The 22,004-nt window shown below is 40.2% G+C and overlaps 2 pseudogenes; both read left to right on the top strand.

The window, feature by feature from the left end:
• Positions 1-16,150: 16,150 nt before the first annotated feature.
• Positions 16,151-17,741, top strand: LOC120571865 (annotated as a pseudogene).
• Positions 17,742-19,356: 1,615 nt separating this feature from the next.
• Positions 19,357-21,843, top strand: LOC120571864 (annotated as a pseudogene).
• Positions 21,844-22,004: the final 161 nt, after the last annotated feature.

Raw genomic sequence — 22,004 nt, 5'->3', positions numbered from 1 at the left:
AAGTAAAAGTACAGAAGCGTTATAAGCAAAATGTGCTTAAAGTATCAAGGTAAAAGTACTTGTTCTGCAGAAACATGACCCCTGTGATTGATATATTATTATATATGACATTATTAGATTGGTAAGACTGATGCATCAATGTGTAAGCATTTTACTGTTGTAGCTGTTCTAGGTAGGACACCATTAACTACTGTATATACAATTCTCCAAAGGGTCATAAGGAAGATCTGATTGGTCATTAGAAGATTAATGTTGCGGGAAAGAAAAAACAACTGCAGCTGTTAAAATAAAAGTAGTGGAGAAAAAATTGCAAGATTTCCTTCTAAAATATGGTGTAGTAGAAGTATAAAGTAGTCTAATATTCTGTAAAGTACCTCCAAATTTTAATCATGTACATTAGGTAAAGTGAAAGTTAATTTCCTCTGACACACAGTTACTTATGTAATCTTACTGCATTGTATGCTGAGTGTGTGAGACACTGATTGGGAAAGCAAGCAATTAAATTATACGACTGCAGCACTATTTTGTTAGTTTTTATTGTGCAGGCAAATTTGTTTCAGAAAAATCTGACCATAAAACCCAATAGAGCTGAAATAAGTAGCTGGTCAATCGCTTAGTAGGTCAGCAATTTTGACAACCTATTAATATTAGTGTATTAATCAAGAAAAGAATGCCACCATTTCTCAAAGATTTGCTGCTTTTCTATGTTGTGTATAGGGCTGGGACGATTCGTCGACGTAGTCGACGTCATCCATTACATAAATGCATCGACAAAAATAATTTGCGTCGACGCGTCACTAAATAAAATAAATAAATAAAACTTGCGTGCCAATTAATTAATGTAATGCGGAACTAATGTAATGTGGAACTACTGTTAGATATACGCGGGTTCTAGGGACACCTAAACTGTAGCCCCGCCTTAGCGCTGAAGCTAGCCGAGCTCCTCCGCCTACGTGCAGTTTTTTGTCAGGTCGACGGTCCAGTGAGTGAGTCAGAGATGGCAGCACGAAAGGACGAGTATAGCGAGTGGTGGCGACCCACAAAAGTTCCCCGCTGTCCTCTTTAAGATCGCAAGTTTGGGAAAACTTCGAGACTGTACGGCTGCAGCCTGGAGCTTCCCGTGTCATGCTTTCTCATCTCACGCCGCCCCCGCCTCGAATATGTCGCCCTTCGGGTCCGTTCCAGTAGTAGGCTACAGGCGAGAGAGTGGTGGATAAGACGAGGACTGTGTGTCGGCGTTGTTCAGCAGTTGTTGGGTATGTGAGTGGAAATACATCTAACATGCTAACGCATATCCGACGCCATCACCCAGATGTGCCAATCACTGGAACGAGACAAAAAAAACTGTCCAACTTCTCCTCCCTACAGTGCTTAACCAGCCTTTGGATACAAATAATTAGAGTTAAATTAAAGGAAGAAGAGCTTATTCATTATTTTACCTACTACTGTTAAAAAAAGCAAATACAGGCTACTCTTTTTGCACTTGCTCTGTTTACTTTAAGTTTTTATTTTTGTATCTGGCTTCAGGTTGCACTAAAAATTCATTTTACTTGAACAGTGTAGTGTTAAACAGTTTTAATAAATAGTGATTTGAACCTTATTGAAATTTGTTTTGTGTAAATTGTTAATTGAGCAATGGGAAAATAATCGCTAATTGAAAAATTAATCGTTATTAATCGAAAAATTAATCGTTAGATTAATGGAAAAAATAATCGCTAGATTAATCGTTTAAAAAATAATCGTTTGGGACAGCCCTAGTTGTGTATAATTTGTAAATTGAATATATTTGGCTTTCAGACTGATGGACAGACAAAACAAGACGTTTTTAAGAAGTCATCTTGGTCTCACAGAACTTTTGAAAACATTTATAAATGATTAATCAATAAAATAATCAACAAATAAATCTTCATTCAAATAATTGAATGGAGATAATTGCTAATTGCAGCCTTAAAGCAAAATCCAATCACATCCAAGTCAGCTTGATAACACTTTCTAAGATGTATATAACTAATGGATTGACTAAAATGATTGAGGATTCCTTTAAATTAAGGGCACAGTAATTGATTTAAGATAAGTCATTGTTCCACTACCTTTTTACTTATTTGCTCTGGAGCTTTCGTTTAACCCTTGTGTTGTCCTTCGGGTCCCAGTGACCCGAAGGACAACACAAGGGTTATGTACTTCCGTTTACTTTGTTGAGAATTGCTCTCTAAACAAGGGTTAATACAGCACCTTAGTTCTTGTTTGTACAGCATTTTGGTCAGCTTAAACTGTTTAAATGTGTTCTAGAAATAAACTTTACTTACTTACTTTACAAGAAACAGGGTTTAGAGAGCAATTCTCAACAAAGTAAAGGGAAGTACATCATCCTTGTGTTGTCCTTCGGGTCACTGGGACCCGAAGGACCACACAAGGGTTAATATAGTAATATTCTTATGGCTCTGACTGTGTGACGGGGCCCTCTTGTGGTGCCACTTTGCAAACAGATGGTATGACATGATGAGAGGAAAAGGGACAAAAATATCCTGGATCTCACATGCTTTTCTCCTTTCTCTGTTCTCTAAACTTTGATACAGAAACGTAAAACGAGGTTTAAGAGGAAAACACAAACAGGAAGAGATGGAGGGGCATTTGTACCTTTTTGATGATAATTTTTTGTTTTTTATAACAATTGTTGTGACTTTTCAGATGCCGGTCAGCGTCCAGGGGCCTCATGTATAAAAGACTGCGCACCAGAAGATGGCGTACGCCCAAAACTTGAAAAGTACCTACGCACAAAAATATTCGCATGTATAACGAGCCACCGACCCCGCCTTGCCTCCTCCCATAAATTAATATGGAGATGACTATAAATTCCCCCCAACGTTATTCTTAATCCAATCACAACGGGTAATCCCGCTGCAGACAAAAACAAACTTCACCGACTGTGAGATTGAGGTGCTGATCGCGGAGGTGGAGGCAAGAACAATATGTTCTGTTTGGAGGTTTGTCCAGTCCCTTTCAGGATTTCGCGATCGCAACAATTCACGCAAATTCAACCAATCACCGTGAATTCGGTGCGACTCGCAATTTTGACCAATCACCGCAACTTTCCCGTAAATTTGACCAATAATTGGAGTTTGCCGCGACTTCAACCAATCACAGCAGTCCCGTGTGCCAGACTTTGCGTCCGTGTGTGACTCTGAGAGCCAATGACCAAGCGGGAGTGAGAACGGGTTGATGTAACACACTTACGTCGCCAAATTCTTTCCTTCTTTATGATATGAAGACAAGACGTGTGTGTGTGACTCGAACATCTCACATTTACCAACAAAACGTGCAGCGAAAGCCCGTGCAAAACATTTCAGACCGTCCTGCCAACCTGTATTCATTTTAACATCAATGTACGCTGTAACGTTTTTTCACGCTGAAAGCTGCTGCTGTTTCAATCCTGTTGGCTATCTGCAGCGGGCGCGGCTGATGCTCTGTTCCCCCCGTGACTGACACACGCACACACACAAACACACACGGTGGATGCAGGAAATAACGGAGATGAGACTTACACAATGACCTAAATTGAGGACAGCTACGCTCGCTATTTTAAGTGCAATGAATGTGTGTCCCAGGCCAGGATAGGAAATTAAGTAACAATGTAAAGATCAACAAGCCACTGACACATGTTCAAATTTGATTGATTTAAATTATTAATTAATAATATTATACCAACATTTGCCGGATCCTGAGCCTTTTGGTTAGGTTACTAGGAAAACTCAGCCCAGAGTAGTTTATTCTCCTCAAAACTAGTTTCCTTTTATTTTTAAAGGAAGTATACCCATTTTAGCAATTTTCACCGTCTCTCGCAACTTCATTGCAACAAAAATACAAAAGACAATGCAACTTTTCTTGCAATTTTTTTTTTTACAAAAGTTCCCGCAAAATCAGGCATTTTGGGTCGCAACAATCTAAAAGGAAAGCCGCGAAATCCTGGAGGGACTGGCACCGAACCATGGCAGAAATAAAAAAAAAAGGTCTAATGTCTATATGGAAATCAAGAGAAGAGTGGCACACCAGTTACCAAACAGCACGCATGTCTGTGTCAATCCAAATTACTCACAATAAGCAGTTTGAACCCACTGGTGTAATGCCATTTATTTTCTAAGTAAGTGAAACTGAGTACAGCGCGAGGGAGACCCGACTCAGGAGGAAGAGAGGGAAGGAAGGCCAGGTGACAGCTCGCACGGATCCGCTGCGCCATGCATGAATGAAATAGTAAATGGTAACAGAAATATGTGCAGAATTAAGACAAATAGACTATGTTCAACACGGCATAAGTGTGATAAGTGATTAAAACGTAGTCTTTATGCCAAGTCTTTTACCACTTTGTCACATTCTGTTTATGACACCCAAACAGCGCTGTGAAGCTCCTGCATTCGGCCCATTGTTTGGTGGTCGGGGTCATTTCCTACAACTTGTTCACTTACATAGCTTGCACGTCATCCACGGGATCAATTACGAATTGCGTGAGTTTGCCCACCCGACAAAGCGTTTATTCCTGGGGAGATGGATCCGTGCGTCTCGCCTCCTGTGCATCACGGATGTCTGAGCCTCAGCAACTACAGATTCACAGACACAATTGCATTTTTCCGTGCCTTTTTGTTGCACAGTGAGTAAGATATTTTATCTGTGGGAAATACAGCGGATGACTAAAAGTATTTCCTAAGTGGATTTTTCATTCATTTCAAACCCTCATGTTTAACAGAGTAGCATGCAAATTAAACAGTTAATAGTGCTTTTCGTGCTTTTATGCTAGTAACAACTAATAGCGCCTAGCCTAAAGCAGAGAAGATAGGCGGGCTACACAGGTCCAGTAAGCTCACTAACTCCACACCAACAGATTTCTTTTATTTTTGAACTTGTGGTCTTCAAGTGGCATCACGTCAATTTATCAGATTTTGCGCTGCTCCCTCTGGAGCCATAAAAGGCTTAGTATTTTATTCAAACACATACAGTACCCAAAACCTGTAAACAAACTTTATTGTGTGAAATTGGTGGTGTTCCCCTTCCAGATAGTCGTAGCCGGTCAGATTTCAGAGTTGCGCTACTTTCTACAAATTTCTAAAGCATTAAAAGTATGTTGTCAAAATACTTGTTTTGTTATGTCTTTTACAAACATATCTCTCTCTGTCCACTTCCTTTTTGTCAATAACCCCCTATAACCTACTTACTATTATTGTATTGCACTGTCCATACTGAAACATTGACCGCAGCAGAACACCCTCAAAGTGTGAAAGATGTGAAACATTATCCACATAAATGATCACACTTTTATGGAGTATCAGCGGCTATAATTATGTGTTATAGACAACGTCCCAGACGTATGCCAGTAACTGAAGAGGAAACTTTATTTTGTAATGTTTGGTGAGTTTTTGCACTTTTCAGTTAGAATTCGCCACGTTACAGAGCCAGACAAGACTTTGCGAACGTCTGCTCAAGAGTTTGCATGACAGCCTGCACATTCTCACGTCAAGTTGATTTTTATACATCACACCGTGTGCGTGAAAACCAGTGTACGCAAGCTTTTCGTGCGTACGCAACGTTTATACTTGAGGCCCCTGGACTTTTGTAGCTTGTAGAGATTCCGTAAACAATTGTCCTTAATTCAGCTAAAAGGTGGTTTCTGTAACCATTCACATGATCGTACGTGAGCATCTTTCAAGGTCTCAGATGTCTGTAGTGGAGCTGAATCAAGTCGGATTGCACTCTGGAGAGCGAGAGAGATCCAATTTCACTGTGACTAGAGAAAAAAGAGGCCACTGACTCTGCACTGGGACTCTCACCCACTCTTCGTGTGTGTGTGTGTGTGTGTGTGTCCGTGTGTATCCGTGTGTGTCCGTGTCCGGTTTACTTGGCAGGGCTGCTGCCAACACCGCAGATGCTGCTCAAGTGCTGAGAGATACAACTTAAGAAAAACAGGAAATAGAAAATATTTGAACAGTGTCAACACAAAGCCTACCACACGTGTTTGAGAACAACTTAGAGAATATCTTTGTTGTTTTTGAAACTAGCGGGGGATGTTAGGAAGATGACTAAAGAGATTGTTTCCAACCTCATAATTTGAGTTTAAGTTAAACCCACTATGAAAGCAACCTATTTACTGTACAGCTTTTCACCAGGATTGTCTTAATTTTTGTTAAGTTGTCAGAAAGAAAATGAATCCTAATTAACTGTCCTTTTTATCAGTATGTCTCCCACAGGGATCTCATAGTCAGATAGCACATTGCAGCTGTCTGGCTTGCACTTTCACTTCCTTTACTCATCACGCACACACATGCAAACTCATGCTGTTTTGCTATTCAAACATTGGGTGACAATCTCCTACTGACAGTTGAGCCAGCTCACATCAGGGGAGAGGATGGAAGAGAACGCCAAACAAATAACGTGAAGAACAAAAGCACACTGACAGACAGGCAAAGAGACATACAGACAGGCAGCATGATGTGCTAATAAACATGCAGGTGAGTTTCAGTTGTAATTCAGTGTAGATAAACAGTATACAGTTCTCATTTTGTGTGATCACATAACTGATGTAGTTTCCTGCAATTACAATATGTGTTTATTAGAAATGATAATTGATCTAATGTTTTTGTAAGTATCTATATAGGCTAATTTTGTGAGAGGTTTTGAATTGGGTCCTTGTTGAACTGTGCATATCTGAAACAGCTGCAGGGGGAAAAAGGTTTACAGCAAACAGCTGATAGGTTACTGCTGCTGCTGCTGTTATTCGGATTGAAACACTGAACTTTTCATAATAAATAATGTCACTGCTGTTTACATTTCTTGCGAAAACATTTTCCATGCTGGTAGCAAATTCATTTTAAGTTATTTATATTGATGAGGTAAAAGTAAACTGTGTAATCTTATAATATGAATTTATCAGGATGTTTCACACAGTAATTGTTAGATGATTTTACATCCTACCTGTAGGGTTAAGCTATGATATGGCTTTAATATGATTATTATAAGAGTACTCCACCGATTTAGCAATGCACACCTATGGAGAAAAAGGAACTACATTAATGCAGCAGAACCAGACATATTGTCTTTTTGTTTTCCATACATTCTTCTTCCTTGTCAAAACCTACAACTTACATTCCCCACAATGCATCAAGATAAGATACTGTAGTGTTATGCTAGTAACAACTAATAGCGCCTAGCCTAAAGCAGAGAAGATAGGCGGGCTACACAGGTCCAGTAAGCTCACTAACTCCACACCAACAGATTTCTTTTATTTTTGAACTTGTGGTCTTCAAGTGGCATCACGTCAATTTATCAGATTTTGCGCTGCTCCCTCTGGAGCCATAAAAGGCTTAGTATTTTATTCAAACACATACAGTACCCAAAACCTGTAAACAAACTTTATTGTGTGAAATTGGTGGTGTTCCCCTTCCAGATAGTCGTAGCCGGTCAGATTTCAGAGTTTCGCTACTTTCTACTAATTTCTAAAGCATTAAAAGTATGTTGTCAGAATACTTGTTTTGTTATGTCTTTTACAAACATATCTCTCTCTGTCCACTTCCTTTTTGTCAATAACCCCCTATAACCTACTTACTATTATTTTATTGCACTGTCCATACTGAAACATTGACCGCAGCAGAACACCCTCAAAGTGCTGCAGCATCATCACCATACACCACCAGACACCAACACAGACTTTTTTTAACAAACATTTGACTGCTGCTAACAAGCACCTTTTCTCTCTGACTCAATAACCTTAATAACTGGGAAAATACAGTAATGAAAGACAACACATTGCTAAGTGTGTGTCCGCAGGGAGGAAAGATGCCATTATCCAAGATTTTATTTGTAAAAAAAAAACTTTGTGTTGATGGCATCAATGTATTTTTTGCTAGGTGATAGCAACAAATACGGCATGATGGTCAGACCCCGCACATAGCTGCCCGTTCGGAAAAACAAACTGGACAAAGTTCTACCATGAGTTCTAGCACAATGAAATAAGGCAACTTATAATTTCGGGGGTTTACATAGTCTATTGTCCAGTTTCATATTTGTCAGTCAACTTTTCAAAATGCATTCGGGGCTGAAGCCCTGGCAAAATTGGCTGATGCCGCCTCTGTCCGGCAATAGAAAACAACCATAACCCCATAGAGTGTGTGTGTGTGTGCGGGTTAAGTCTTCCTTGCTAAACGCAAGTGTAAATTGAAGAACAGTTTGATACATTTTTAGAATTACGCTTATTTGATTTTAACAGAGAGTTGAGATGAGAAGATTGGTCATGCCCATAGTGAAATAAATGGACACATCGAGGCCATAGACTTTGACGCAGACCAGTGAAGTCAATTAGAAACACTTTTCCGGTGATGGCTGAGTGTACTGCACGGCTGCTGCGCAGCCTCAAACTGAGCTTGATGACGTAGGTGTGACGTGAGCAACCTGTCTGAAATTCAGACTGATCTCAAGTGGTGTATGTATGACACGCCAATTCGTATGCCGTTATTGGCGTGTTATCAAGACGCATTCTCACTTTTTAGCGTGTTTATCAACGCTGTTTGGCCTCCATTGACTTACATTACCTTGCGATCGCGTGTGAATGTATGCCGTAGCAAGTAGTATGAAAGGGCGAATATCCACGTAGGGAGGTTGGTCGGGGTGGCGGATGGGTCAAACACAGGACTTTCACTCAGGAGACCGGGGAATAGAGTCTTTAAATTCTTCAGATGTGAAGTTATTCGCTGTCAAAGTGATGCCAAAATGAATGGGAGTCAATGGAATGCTAGGTGATGGCTTGTTAGCCTCAGAATTTCCCCATAGAAGGTATGCTTTCCGGATGCTCGCTCACCCCCTTGGTCATGCCTCATTTTCTTTCTGTATCACCCTCTCAGTGCTTTGGTCACTAACAGGAAACAAGGAGCGAAAGCTCTTGTGATTTGTCAAAAATAAAAAAGAGTGGCATTAAGAGGCTTTCTTCTTTCTTTGACTCCAGTTTTTTTGGGAGACTGGGAGTGATGCCAGCCCATGTGTGGTGTGTTGATTTTGTATTGAGTTCAAGGGCATTCCTCCACCTGTCTCCTAGCACTGACCAGAGCAACGTGCCCACCAGTTGGAAGAAATGCACATTTTTCACCCTGCATGCTCATTGCGTGAGCTACGCACACACACACGCACACACACACACGCACACACACTACTTGATGCTTCTTGCTTCATGTGACAGCTGATTAAAAGCACAGTCACACTGCATTCATGATGGAGGGATGAAACCATTGTCTTCTCCACTCACTCGCTAATAGACACACACAAACGCTAATTAGTCATACAGCATCCCCCTTTTTAGTTTTTGTACAAAAAACAAGGTCCTTTTTGTTAACCTTTCTCACTGCAAAGGCACTAATTAAGTGAACCACCAGTGACCTTTGATCTTTCATGAAAAATACTGTCTCATCGTGTGCTTTACAAGTTCACCGTCCTTTCAAGAGCTACAGAGGGAGTGGTTGGCTACAGCTTTGAACCAGGAGATGAAAGCAGAGCAGGTTGTGCTACATATAGTTTAAAGCAGAAGACAGAAAAGAAAAGAAGGAAGGAAGGAGAAAGAGCAAGCTGCTGTGAGCCCCAGGAATTGATTTTAGAATTGGTTGTCTTTGTCAGAGCTCACACGGTAGGAATCTATTGATTGATTGCATAATCTGTCTTCGTCTCCTCTATACTCTCCCTCCTCTTATATCCTTTAGCCCTTCTCTTCTTTATTCCTCGGCTGTACCCATGTACAGATGGTCCTACCAGTTCCACCTGCCCACTCCCAGTACCTGCAGACAAAGAAGCAGAACATGAAAGGCAGGCAGATTGGGAGGGGTTGTCACACAGGTGCAGCCTGCTATTGTAGGTGTGTGGATAACAAACCTGATACATGTGTTGTTCATAGCTGGGAAGTGTGTGTGTGTGTGTGTGTGTGTGTGTGTGTGTGTGTGTGTGTGTGTGTGTGTGTGTGTGTGTGTGTGTGTGTGTGTGTGTGTGTGTGTGTGTGTGTGTGTGTGTGTGTGTGTGTGTGTGTGTTCTTGTGCTGCACTGATAATGCACCTCAAATACACAGTTAATAATGCCTGAAAATTGCTCAGTGTGCCTGTGAGTGTGTGTTTGTGTTTGATACTGTGAGTTAATTATGTGTGCGTAACAGGGTCTTCTCACATGACTGACTGAAGTGGCAGACTGCTGTCTATGCTCGATTTTTAATGCCAAAACACAGTGTGAGTGCAAAATGTACCTAATGTCTCAAAAGTAAAAGTACACATCATGCAGAATGGCCCCGCTCAGGGTGTTATTTATGATGCATTAACGTGCAGACAATATCTAACTTTTGGAGTTGGTAAAGGTGGAGCTAGTTTGAATTATGTTTTGTACTATACTTTTAGTTTATAACACATTTTGGAGATTTGTAGCATAAAATTAAAATACTCAATTTAAGGAAAAGTGCCTCAAAATGTTACCTACAGCAATTACAGTACCTGACTAAATGCACATAGTTACTTTAGTTACTTATACATGGCCTTACTTGACCACATGGTTACACATGCAGCTTTCAGGTGGGAAAGCTTCCAGTCTAGAGGTCATGATGGTGACAACACGAGCAAGGGAACAAATGTAAAACTGAGGAGATCCGTTTTCTGCAGAAACATGAACCAACATTTATTTGACATGATTACATTTTCTTATACAGGAATAATGACATGGTTGAATCTGTCATGTAGAATAAAAGAAGAAATAGAAACAAGATAATCTGTGGGTATGCTTTGTCTTTTTGAGCAGTTTTTTTATAGAAATGCATGTGGCTCTTGATTACATTTTCTTTTTCAAAAACGGAGCGATAGTAGACTTGAATGAGATGTAGAGTGTGTTGAGATAAATGAATGGTGGATTTTATTTGACAAAGAATCCAAAAAGTCTTCCAACCAATTTTCTCGGCTCCTGCAGACACTGTGGGGTTATTGTTCCATGATCATACACACCGCTGTGATTGAAACACGATTGTGCTGGGAGTACAGCGGATGTTTAGTCTCTGTCCGTCTTGTGAACAGCAATGGAAATTGGTGCAATTTACTAACAGACTGAAAGATGTAACGATCCAGCGTCAGAAAACATGGTCTCAAAGCACTTACACAATATTTCTTTAGGGGACAATTTAACAGCAGAGTCGCCTATCTAACCTGATGCTGTCACACCAACACTAAAGCATCTGCTATACAAAGGTATCAAAGTGGACCGCGGCGCCTTCGCTCTCCCTCACTCCTCATGTCTCCTGGGAGCGATGACAGATTGCCGTTTGCCCGGTGCTACACTCATTATGGGCCGGTGGACATATATCGCCTAATGATTCAGAGCCACACTGAGAGTAGATGGCACCACTGAGAAGCTTATAATGGGCGTTTGGGGACACTGTAGTTCCAGACACCTCCTGCTAACTCCTCTCTTTATCCACTTAGCTGGATATAAGTTTATATATGGTATTTATCTTCACTCTGCTGCTTTGGGCCAACACAAAAGATATGTGTGGGAGAGCAGCAGCACTGGTATGTATAATTCTTTCCCAGGAGTTCCAGCTTTCTTCATGTAAGAATACAGTGCTGTAAAGTGGAGGAATGATTATCCACAGTTAAAATGTGTGTGACTGGAATGAGTCTCAGATTTGAATCATTCCTTTCGACCTCCTTGAGCATCAGAGTGCGACAGGAATAAGAACAGCCAAGCTGAAAACATTATGGCTCTAAAAATAGTTTGATTCTTGGTAAAGCGCAAGATGCCTGCTCCTGTGATTCAGTGAGGCAAAGAAACACACGCACACACATACTGCAGCCCTATCTATCTATCTATCTATCTATCTATCTATCTATCTATCTATCTATCTATCTATCTATCTATCTATCTATCTATCTATCTATCTATCTACATACTGTACAATTACAGATTCAAGTAGCTACAAAACATATTAGTTCTTGCAGTACCGGATGGACTGGAATTTCCAAAAGGAGGTTTGAACTGATCATTGAAACCCTAGCTCAAATATTTGAATGGTTTCTCCCTCTCTTACACACCCATGTACCTGTGCACTTATCTTGTTATAAGTGTTTGTTTTCGGTGTAGTTTTTCAAATTGTATTTTATGTCATTTCTAAACTGTATGTATTTCTAATGTATTTATTATTTAGCCCTCCTTCCCTTTCCCTAAGTGGCTATTCCACTTGTCAGGCCGTCATTGTAAAGAAGAACCTGTTCTTAATGACTTGCCTGTAAAAATAAAGGTGAAATAGAAGTAAAACCCTGGTCAGCGGTGTGAAAGAGGTATTAGTTGCTGCACTGCTGATTTGTAGAGCTGTACTGTTTAGGCTACACCTGACGTATGTTGCGGCTGAATGGGGCTGGGGTGTGTCTCTTCTACTGAACCGGTCTTGAGCATGAGGAATGGTTATGGTATGAAAAACTCAACATTACCCTCAAGGCTGGAGGGACTGTTTAAAAACAAAGAAATGAATGTTGCTAATGAATAAAGAATGTACCCGTAGTAGTTTAGGGAAATATACTTCTTTTTACAAGAGCTATTGTCTTCATGAATAATGCGCATTGCTTTGTCATGGTGTCTTGTGTAGAGGCATGACCAAGACATAAACGGAGTACAGGAAGATGATATGGGGTAAAAGAAAATGTTCATAATGATTTAATGTACAGAAAGAAAGAAAGTTAGATATTTTTGGAAACACAGCTCACTAATTACAGGAATACTTGAGGAAATACGCTTATTCACTTTCTTGCCAACTAGAAGACCGATATCAATCTTCTCATCTCAACTCTCTGTAAAAAAGCAAATAAGTGTAATTACAAAAATGTATCAAACTGTTTAAATTTACACTCAGCAAGGAAGACTAAAACAAACACACACACATACAATATATCAGACATGAAAATCGCTCACCTTTTGGCGAAACTCGCCGTTTTGAAACCAAAATAGGTGACCTACGTGAATCGTAGATTCGATGAGAACATGTTTAGGGGGGGGGTTAAGTACTCAGATAAATAAATTAAAAAGTCCACATGGGATTTGTTTTGATCCGCTGGATTGAACCAATCATCGAACTTCCACTACCAATGAAACTAGTTCTAGCCAATCAGATGCAAAGTAGGGCGGGTCTTTGCCGAATTGTGAGAGTGCGGCTGGTGTGGTCTCCGTGGTAACGCAGCTAAAAAACAAATGGAGGCAAAGTTGATCAAACTTAGAGCATGTAGATACATAGATCGGCACCAGACTCCATTTATATAAACTGTAATTTTATCATCATACAACACTTAATTCAAAGTCAACAGAAAGAAAATGAAGCAAAAGCTGTCGTGGTTCGTCTTTCCACTGTTCCAACAATCACCACTTTGGTTTGGTTGAAATAAACCCTTAATTCTTACATTTACATGTGACATGTTACTGTGTGACATGCAAAATGTGACTCAATCAAAGGAATTTGTTTCAAATGTAAATAAATCCATCAGTGAATAAATAATTTTCATTTTCATTGCTTGGACCAAGACAGTCAAAATGCAAAGACATCTTGTCACATCCCACTCTGTAATATTGTTCAGTTTCTAACATTGTATATTTAGGCAGCTGAATAGTATTGTTAGCCATGGCATACACTATACTCCCAACAAAACCTTTATTTCTCATTATATGTGAACCCCAGCCAACCGCAAATACATAAAGAAAGAAAGCTTGTACAGAAAAATTTGATATACCACAGCAGAATTATCAGAACTACTGGTTTCTGGCTTGTGGGAAAAGTTTATATTTTCTCTCTCTCACTCTCTCTCTCTCTCTCTCTCTCTCTCTCTCTCTCTCTCTCTCTCTCTCTCTCTATATATATATATATATATATATATATATATATATATATATATATATATATATATATATATATATATATATATATATTTTAAGTGAGAAATAGGCAATGCAGTTGCTGAATCTGTCTTCATTTCAGATAGACAAAGCTGAGTTTAAAGTGCCCATATTATGAAAAAAACACTTTTTCTGGTATTTGGGGTGTTCTTTTGTGTCTCTGGTGCTTCCACACACATACAAACTTTACAACTTTACATCCATTGTGTTTTGAGTGAGATACGGTTTCTGAATGTGTCCTGCCTTCAGTCTCCTGGTGAGCTGTTCAAAATCGGCTCGGACTGTGACGTCACAATTCCGAAATGAGCTGGCTAACCGCAACCGTTAGCTCGTAGCGTTAGCGTTAGCATGCTAACGCTAATGCTAACACTAGCATGGTACCTCGTTCTCAATAGCAAAGCACTGCTACAACACACACAAGTTCACCATAATCTACAAAAGAACTACATACGTCTTCATCATTTTAGAAGTCTCCCAGCTAATCCTGCCTTGTAACTGACTGAAGTTGGAGAAACAGCCTGTCTTTTACTTCAATGGAGCTAGCTAGCTGACATGATCTACATCTGAGCTACTGAGCATGTGCGAGTGCAATCAAAGATAGTACAGAAGAAGAAAAGAGGTCTCACTCTGTAGCCAAAACAGAAACCAGGTGAAAAGAGGATCTGCAGCAGTGAGAGAGAGCTGTGCAGTACAACAAAAATATGGTGTTTGTTGAAAATTAAACCATGTAAACCTATTCTGGTACAACCTTAAAATACAATTATGAACCTGAAATTGAGTATAATATGGGCGCTTTAAAAGATTTTCGTCAGCTTTTGGGAGGCAGTGAGCTGAGCCAGCCGCTCCTCATTTGCATAAAGTTGGCTGAATTCAACTTTATGCCAATGAGGAGCGGGCAACTCGACACCCCTCTTCTCCAAAGTCCCTGTAACCATACCAGAATGCATTGCACGGCTGCTCCCATAGAGATGAATAGGAAGCGGGAAAATGACGCTGACTATGGACACACACCATTAGGGTCCTGGGGTCCATTCCAGGTAGGAGGTTTAACAAACTCTGAGTCTAACCCTGATGTCTGAGTTGATTTACCCTGAGATGGGAAACTCTGAGTTTTCGGTTCCAGAACGGCTGATTTGAGTTGGTTCAATCAACTCGGAGTAGGTTCACTCAGGGTTACGCGCGTGCACAAACACAATAAAAAGGCAGCATGAATGGGGCCATGATTCTATGATTCACCATGGTAACAACCACAAACAAACGGGTCGGCGGAAATACTTATGCGCACAAACAGCGAGTTTGAACCGTTTGAACATGCATTTCGTTACAAAAAAGCAACACAGCGGCTGCTGCTGCAAAAGAGAGAGAATTGGTGTGGGAGAAAATTGCTGCTTGAATCAATGCGTACACTTAAGGGTATTAATTTCTTTAACTTAAAATATTACTGGTGAAAACTGGAATTGTATTACAATATCATCACCCGACGTAAACTCTCTGTGAATTAATACAGCTTTTTCATCAACGGGATCGTCGACAAAAGGACATGACATGTTTGAGAAAAAAACTTTTATAGTATGCCTAACATAAACCAAGACGTTTTTTTTTTATATTCATGCAGATAACAAACTGCATTAAAATGCGCCTGATACAGACTGAATGAATGAGGAAATGAGTTTCTCCTCCCTCTCAGAGGTTTTTTTTCTCAGTTTCTCTCAGTCTCCTCCCTCTCAGAGGGAGGAACTCGAGGTTTCTTGAAGAAAACCTTCTCACGACCAGGTTAGGTTCACAGGCTCAGTTACTATAGTAACTGACTCTGAGGTTAAGTTACCTCTCTTTCTGAAACGGAAAACCCAGAGTTTCCCTCATCTCAGGGTTAACAAACTCAGAGTTTTCACTAAACCTGCTTTCTGGAACGGGCCTCAGCAGTAGCCGCTTTAACTGTGTAGCGAGTTGATTGGTCATTGATCAGTTAAAAACCTTTACACACACACACACACACACACACACACCACCCCACACACACACACACACACACACACACATTCTTTTGTACTACTTGACTATTTTGCAGCGGCTCCGTCTGGCGCTTAGCTCCATTTAAAGAAATGCACGTTTTTCTCCCATCCCGGAATGCTGTGTAGCTGGTAGTTAGGTGACGTTGCTATGGAGAAAAAGCCAGTCAGAGGTGTGAATCAAAGTGATCACAAATTTAAAAGTGAACAGAAAATCAGTTTTCTCACCACTTTAATCTTTAGCTACCTCCCATTGTTAGCAGTGCACATGACAGGGTTTTAAGCAGTGATTGGATGTTTCATGCTGAAATGCAACTTGGGAGTTGTAGTTAACTATTCCACGAAAGTTTTTTATGTACACCGGCTTGTACTTTCAAGTTTTTATCAAAGAAACAGACATTTTCTAATGCAATAGTACATCTTTTGGATGACTTAACTCTATTTGCAGCAACTCATGATGAAGTTATCAAAGTGATCACATCAGTTTCTTTTTCTGCTTCAACAGATAATGATGCCTGTTTAGCAACTATAGCTGCTCTCGACCTTATGTGCTCTGTTCTTGCGTTCTTCCTGTATTTTGAGCCACCGTCTCCTGTTTGTCTACATACATTAGCCGATGAGAGAAATTATGAAAGAGTGGATCCAAATGAAAAGCCAATAGTCTTGCTATGGTTCTGGCCTCTCAGTGTGTAGTTTGATTACAAAGCTTGCTTTACCTACTACAACATTGATAGCTGTGTTCTGACAGATACTAGATCCCTCTACAGCAAAGCACAGGGAGTCATTTTCTACCATAAAAACATAGACTGGCATTTGCAAAACGTGCCGCTGGGGTCACATCCAGCTTTTCAGAAGTGGTTTTGGTTCCATCTGGAATCCCCAACTAACACGGGGAAGACACCAGTTCAACTCACCACTGAGCTACAGACGAGATGCTTACGTTACGGTGAGGAACGACTTCACTATCAGGAAGACAGAAATGAAAGATGACTTTGTTCTGCCCAAGAAAGACAAACTAGTGTGCTGGATTGTCAGTACCAAAAACCCAGTCACTGGAACAGCTGTTAGAGAAAGATATAATGACCTGTCCAAACACATAGGATCCCCGTCTTTGGTGCAGCCCATGCATGGCACCATTTGAGTTATGAGGTCTATTACTCAACCATTGCTAGCTTTAAATTTTACCTCTCATCTCTACATTACAGAGAAGATTAACGGGCCCCTCATGGCAGGGACGGTCTCTGTAGTTTTGGTATCGCAAAGAGAAAACTACTAACAGTTTCCTCTGATGCCTTCATTCACATGATAACTTTGTTTCTATTGAAGGTTCAGCTAAACGTAACGCCTCCAGCATGAGTTTAAATTTCAAATTGTCTACCTTCATTTTCTCTTCAATTGAGATTTCATTAAAGGTGCAGTAAGCGATGCTGCACGAAGATTGTTGATATTTAAACTCAACTGCCAAACAAATACACCCACAAATATGGTAGAGTCGATGTTAGCCAACTTTAGGTTGTGGATTAGCAAACTGTCACTACTGCTGTAAAACATTTGGGAGCTATCACAAACAAAAGCAAACAAACAAGGTTAAACTGATCCATAGAAAACAGCAAACAGTGAAACAGCGAAGCTTACGTTATTACTCTCTTGTCCATAACAACAAGAGAGCCCTCATCAATTTTCATTTCTTTGAAATCACGGAGGGTTTTTCAGCGTTGTAAAGCCTCACCAATGTTAACAAGGCTCCTACTCCTTTCCTGGTCATACAACTTATTTTATAATTTGTATTCTAAAGTCCTTTTGCTGTTTCGCTGCAAACTCTTCTTGTTGTCCTTAACATTCTGGACATGAAGTTACTTTGAGTGGAGGAAGTTCTACACAGCCACCTCGCATCTCCTGTCAATCAACAATGATATCATTCAGCCCATCTGCCTCGCCTGCAACCACATGTCACAGACTGATCTCTTAAAGTGGCGTATGTATAACATGCCAGTTCGTATGCCATTTTGGCGTGCTATCAAGACGCATAATCGCTTTTTAGCGTGTTTATCAACGCAGTTCGGCCGCCATTGACCTACATTACGTGTGAATTTTTGCCGTAGTGAGTAGTATGAAGGGACGTAAGTGCACGGAGTGAGGTTGGTTGGGGTGGCAGATGGGTAAAACACAGGACTTTCACCCAGGAGAGGTGGGATCGTGTCCCACATGTGGCGTTTTTTTCTTTTTTTAAGCCTTCCCCAAAGTTTCTTTCCTAAACCCAACCATTTATTGTTTTCCTAATCTAAGCTGTTTCTTTATCCTACTGTTTGAGTTTTATGAACAAGTTATAACAAACAACAAAACCGAAAACGGTGTTTAAATTGTTGTGTTTATAATTTTCTCAAAGTCATATTATACAAAGACTTATGTTTTAGGTGTAATCTAGTAGAAAAAAAAAAAGAAAACTTTTGGGATGTGGTTAAAGGATGACATGATTTGTCGATCGACAGTACATTTATATGTAACAATTCTGATAATAATCCTTTTTTAAGTGTTCTTTTTAGTCTTCTCTTGAACTCTTGATGTTTCAGACCTATTTGCTGAAGGAAGCAATCATTGATCTCTAGCAGATTATCTGTCTTCCTGTCACTTGTTGCCTTTTGTGCATTGTTGGATGATCCAGTAGAACCAGTTTAGGTGAAAACTAAAATGCTTCTGACCGTTTGTGTCCCATATTTGCTTGTCATGTCATGTTTATTCATGCTTTGACAGACCTGAGTGTGAATAAAAGGTTAGCTGTGGAGCTGAAGAAGTAGCCACTCCTTCCCCACTAATGGAGCGAGCTGGAAAATCTAACTTTTCCCGAACCCCGTAGGGAGGAGGGCCACAACATCATGGCCACCAACAAAACTCATCAAAGACTGTTCTTGCTCAGGCTTTAACTTCTGGATATTCGGCAGTGTTGCCACAACGGACCAAATGGCTTCGCTCGCATCTTTCTCCGCCGCCATTCCGGAACTACAACTCAAACTAGTGCACAACCTTAACGTCATCGTTCTCAGCCACTCCCTCTGTTCGCTGATTGGACCGCCAAAGATTTGGCCAGAGAAAACCCAAGAATATACCGCAAACCCAGACGTAGTACTGAAGGAAAATTAAAATTGAGCGGAAGTACGTAGAAGGGCGGAGCCAGGCTACTAAAGAAGATGGATTAGGATGCAAATATATTGGTGTACACAATTTGTTAGGTAAATACAAAGAGACTGGTGTGTTGTTTCCATAAATAAATGAGCAGCCTATACATGTCTGATACTGGCTCATATATAATTGTATAGAGACAAGGTGACTTGTTATTTTACATTTGTTTGACTCTGTAGATGTAATAGTTTGCTTTAGTTATTTAATGCTCAACTATGGGTATTCTACTAATCTTAGTTGTTTTACAGTCAAGAACATCTTTAAATATTTGTACATAGCTGCTTTCACATAAAGACTAAATAAAGTCTCATCATCCCAGAGGGATTTTGAATTTTTCAACATGAATTTTCAAGTATGATCTTAAAGTTTCAAATGCTTGACTGCCCAGTCTGACACAGTATTTAGGCTGTAGGTGAGTAGGTGGAGCATCAGTCAGATGTCACATTTGAAGGGATGAACCTTTTGAACAATGAGAGAACAGCCATCGAGTTCTTGAGCTTGGTTTAACTGGTCAGACCGGTGGAGCTTCAGTCTGGATCCTGCGGAATATTTACACGCTCTCATTCGGCTCCAAGGGACAAGCAGGTATTTTGAACACATTTTCTACCTGTTTTACACTTTTTGATGATTTTATGGGCATCAAATTGGCTTTTTCCTGCTATACATGTAGTTATTAAATTCTTAAATGATTGACAGCTATTTTTTCCTATTCTTTCCTACACTGTACAGGTTTTTATACACCAAATAGTTTTTATTTGCTTCGTTTTAAAAACCTGATTTTTAAATGACGGGTCTCTTTTTATTGTTGTTGATTTTCACTCTTCATACATCATGGTTGGTCAAAATGTAGGAAAATTTGTGCCGGCCTCAGACATGTAACCATGGAATTATTACACTGATGTAAACATGTAGACATGTAAACACTGTATTCTGTTTAAAGTGGTCATGATAAACTGGCTGAAATAAGCCAAGAAATAGTTGGGGAATTTGTTCCTCTCTACAGCCAGCAGATGGTTAGCTTAGCTTGGCCTAAAGACTGGAAACGGGGAGAAACAGCTGGCCTGGCTATAAATAATAATAGCCAAGTATATAACCTTGTGTTTTCACTTCTGTTTAAATAAATCAGTTACAAGATGTTAATTAGTGAGGTTAAGAGGTGCTGGTAGGCTGATTTGTGACCTTTGGACATAGCCAGGGTAGCTGTTTCCCCTGTTTCTAGTGTTGAGGCTAAGCTAAGCTGTTTCTTTATCCTACTGTTTGAGTTTTATGAACAGGTTATTCTGGTAACAAACAACAAAATAGAAAACGGTGTTTAAATTGTTGTGTTTATAATTTTCTCAAAATTGTTGAATGTAGACTTGGTCGACCCTCATGACAAAAAGTTATCAAAAGAATTTTGACAGTTAAAAAAATTTCCAAGTTATAAAGGACCAACTTTATGAAGGTGGAAGTGAAAACAGGAAGAGTTGGTTATCTTGGCAACAGCTATTCTGAAACAGAGTAAACTTGGCACTGCTGGTGCTCCGCTGAGGCCGTGCGCAACATTTGAAGTAAATTTCCCGGGCATCCTGCCAGTACCCCTGAGGTGCTGGGATGGGCGAGGTCCCGTTCAACGCTGTTTGCAGCTTTAATTATTATTACTGCTTTAACAGTTATACTTTCTAAACTCTGTGTAATATCTTCTTTGATAATTAAAAAAAAATGACATTATAGCAATGTGCAGGCAATACTTTGCTGAGGGAATGTATTGCCAATGTTTATGTTTATTTAGTTCTTCTTTCCTTGCAGGTTTATCATGGCTTCAATCTCTTCTGTTTTACGAGCCACCCTGACGGTGATTATAGTGCTGGCTGGAATCCTAGTTCTGTTTTTAATGTACTATAATTCTTTGCCATCTCCAAAATGTCATCCTCCCCCGGGTCATTCACAGAAACAACACACAGACAAGCCTATATTGCTGCTGTGGTTCTGGCCTGAAAACAAAAGGTTTGATTTTCAAGACTGTAAGACGCTATTCAAAATTGACAGCTGCCACCTCACAGATGATAGATCGTTATACTCCAAAGCTCATGGAGTTTTGGTATTTCACAGAGCTATCCAGGATGACCTCTCCAACCTTCCCACCTCACCTAGGGCGAGATTTCAGAGGTGGATCTGGTTTAACACAGACTCACCTACCAACACACGCAGGATAGCAGGCATCCAAGGCCTTTTTAATTTAACCTTGAGCTACAGGAAGGATGCAGATATCCACGTTCGCTGGCGACTGACTCTCAGGAAGAACACAGATGAAGATTTTGTGCTACCCAAGAAGGAACGATTGCTTTGTTGGATTGTGGATAGCGATGTCCTCAGCTCAAAATCAGGTGAGGGATACAACTACTACAGAAAACTTATAAAACACATTAAGGTGGATGTTTTTGACCGCTCCTCTGCTGAGTTCTCGGGTGAGAACTATTTCCTGACTATCAGCAGCTGCAAATTCTACCTTTCCTTTGAGAATTCAATTCACAGAGATTACATCACAGAAACGTTCAATGGACCTCTTGCGGCAGGCACTGTGCCAATAGTTTTGGGCCCACCAAGAAGTAACTATGAGGATTTCGCCCCAGGTACTTCCTTTATACATGTAAATGACTTTCCTGATGCCGAAACACTCGCCGAGTTCCTCTTGAAGCTGGATCAAAATAATACGGCTTATATGAGATACTTTAATTGGCGGCCATTCTATACTGCCAGACGTCCTCTTACTGAGGAGAATCATGAGTTTGCATACGCTATCTGCCAGGCCTGTTATTACATAGGCATGAACAACAAATACAGAGTTGTACCTGATCTGTACAAGTGGTTGTTACTGTGATGCTGTTATGGATCTACTGTTCCTCAGAACTG

The sequence above is a fragment of the Perca fluviatilis genome, chromosome 13 (genome assembly GCF_010015445.1).
Source record: "Perca fluviatilis chromosome 13, GENO_Pfluv_1.0, whole genome shotgun sequence".
Taxonomy (NCBI): domain Eukaryota; kingdom Metazoa; phylum Chordata; class Actinopteri; order Perciformes; family Percidae; genus Perca; species Perca fluviatilis.
Note: the sequence above shows the minus strand (reverse complement) of the source record. Positions and strands in the feature narration are given on the sequence as shown.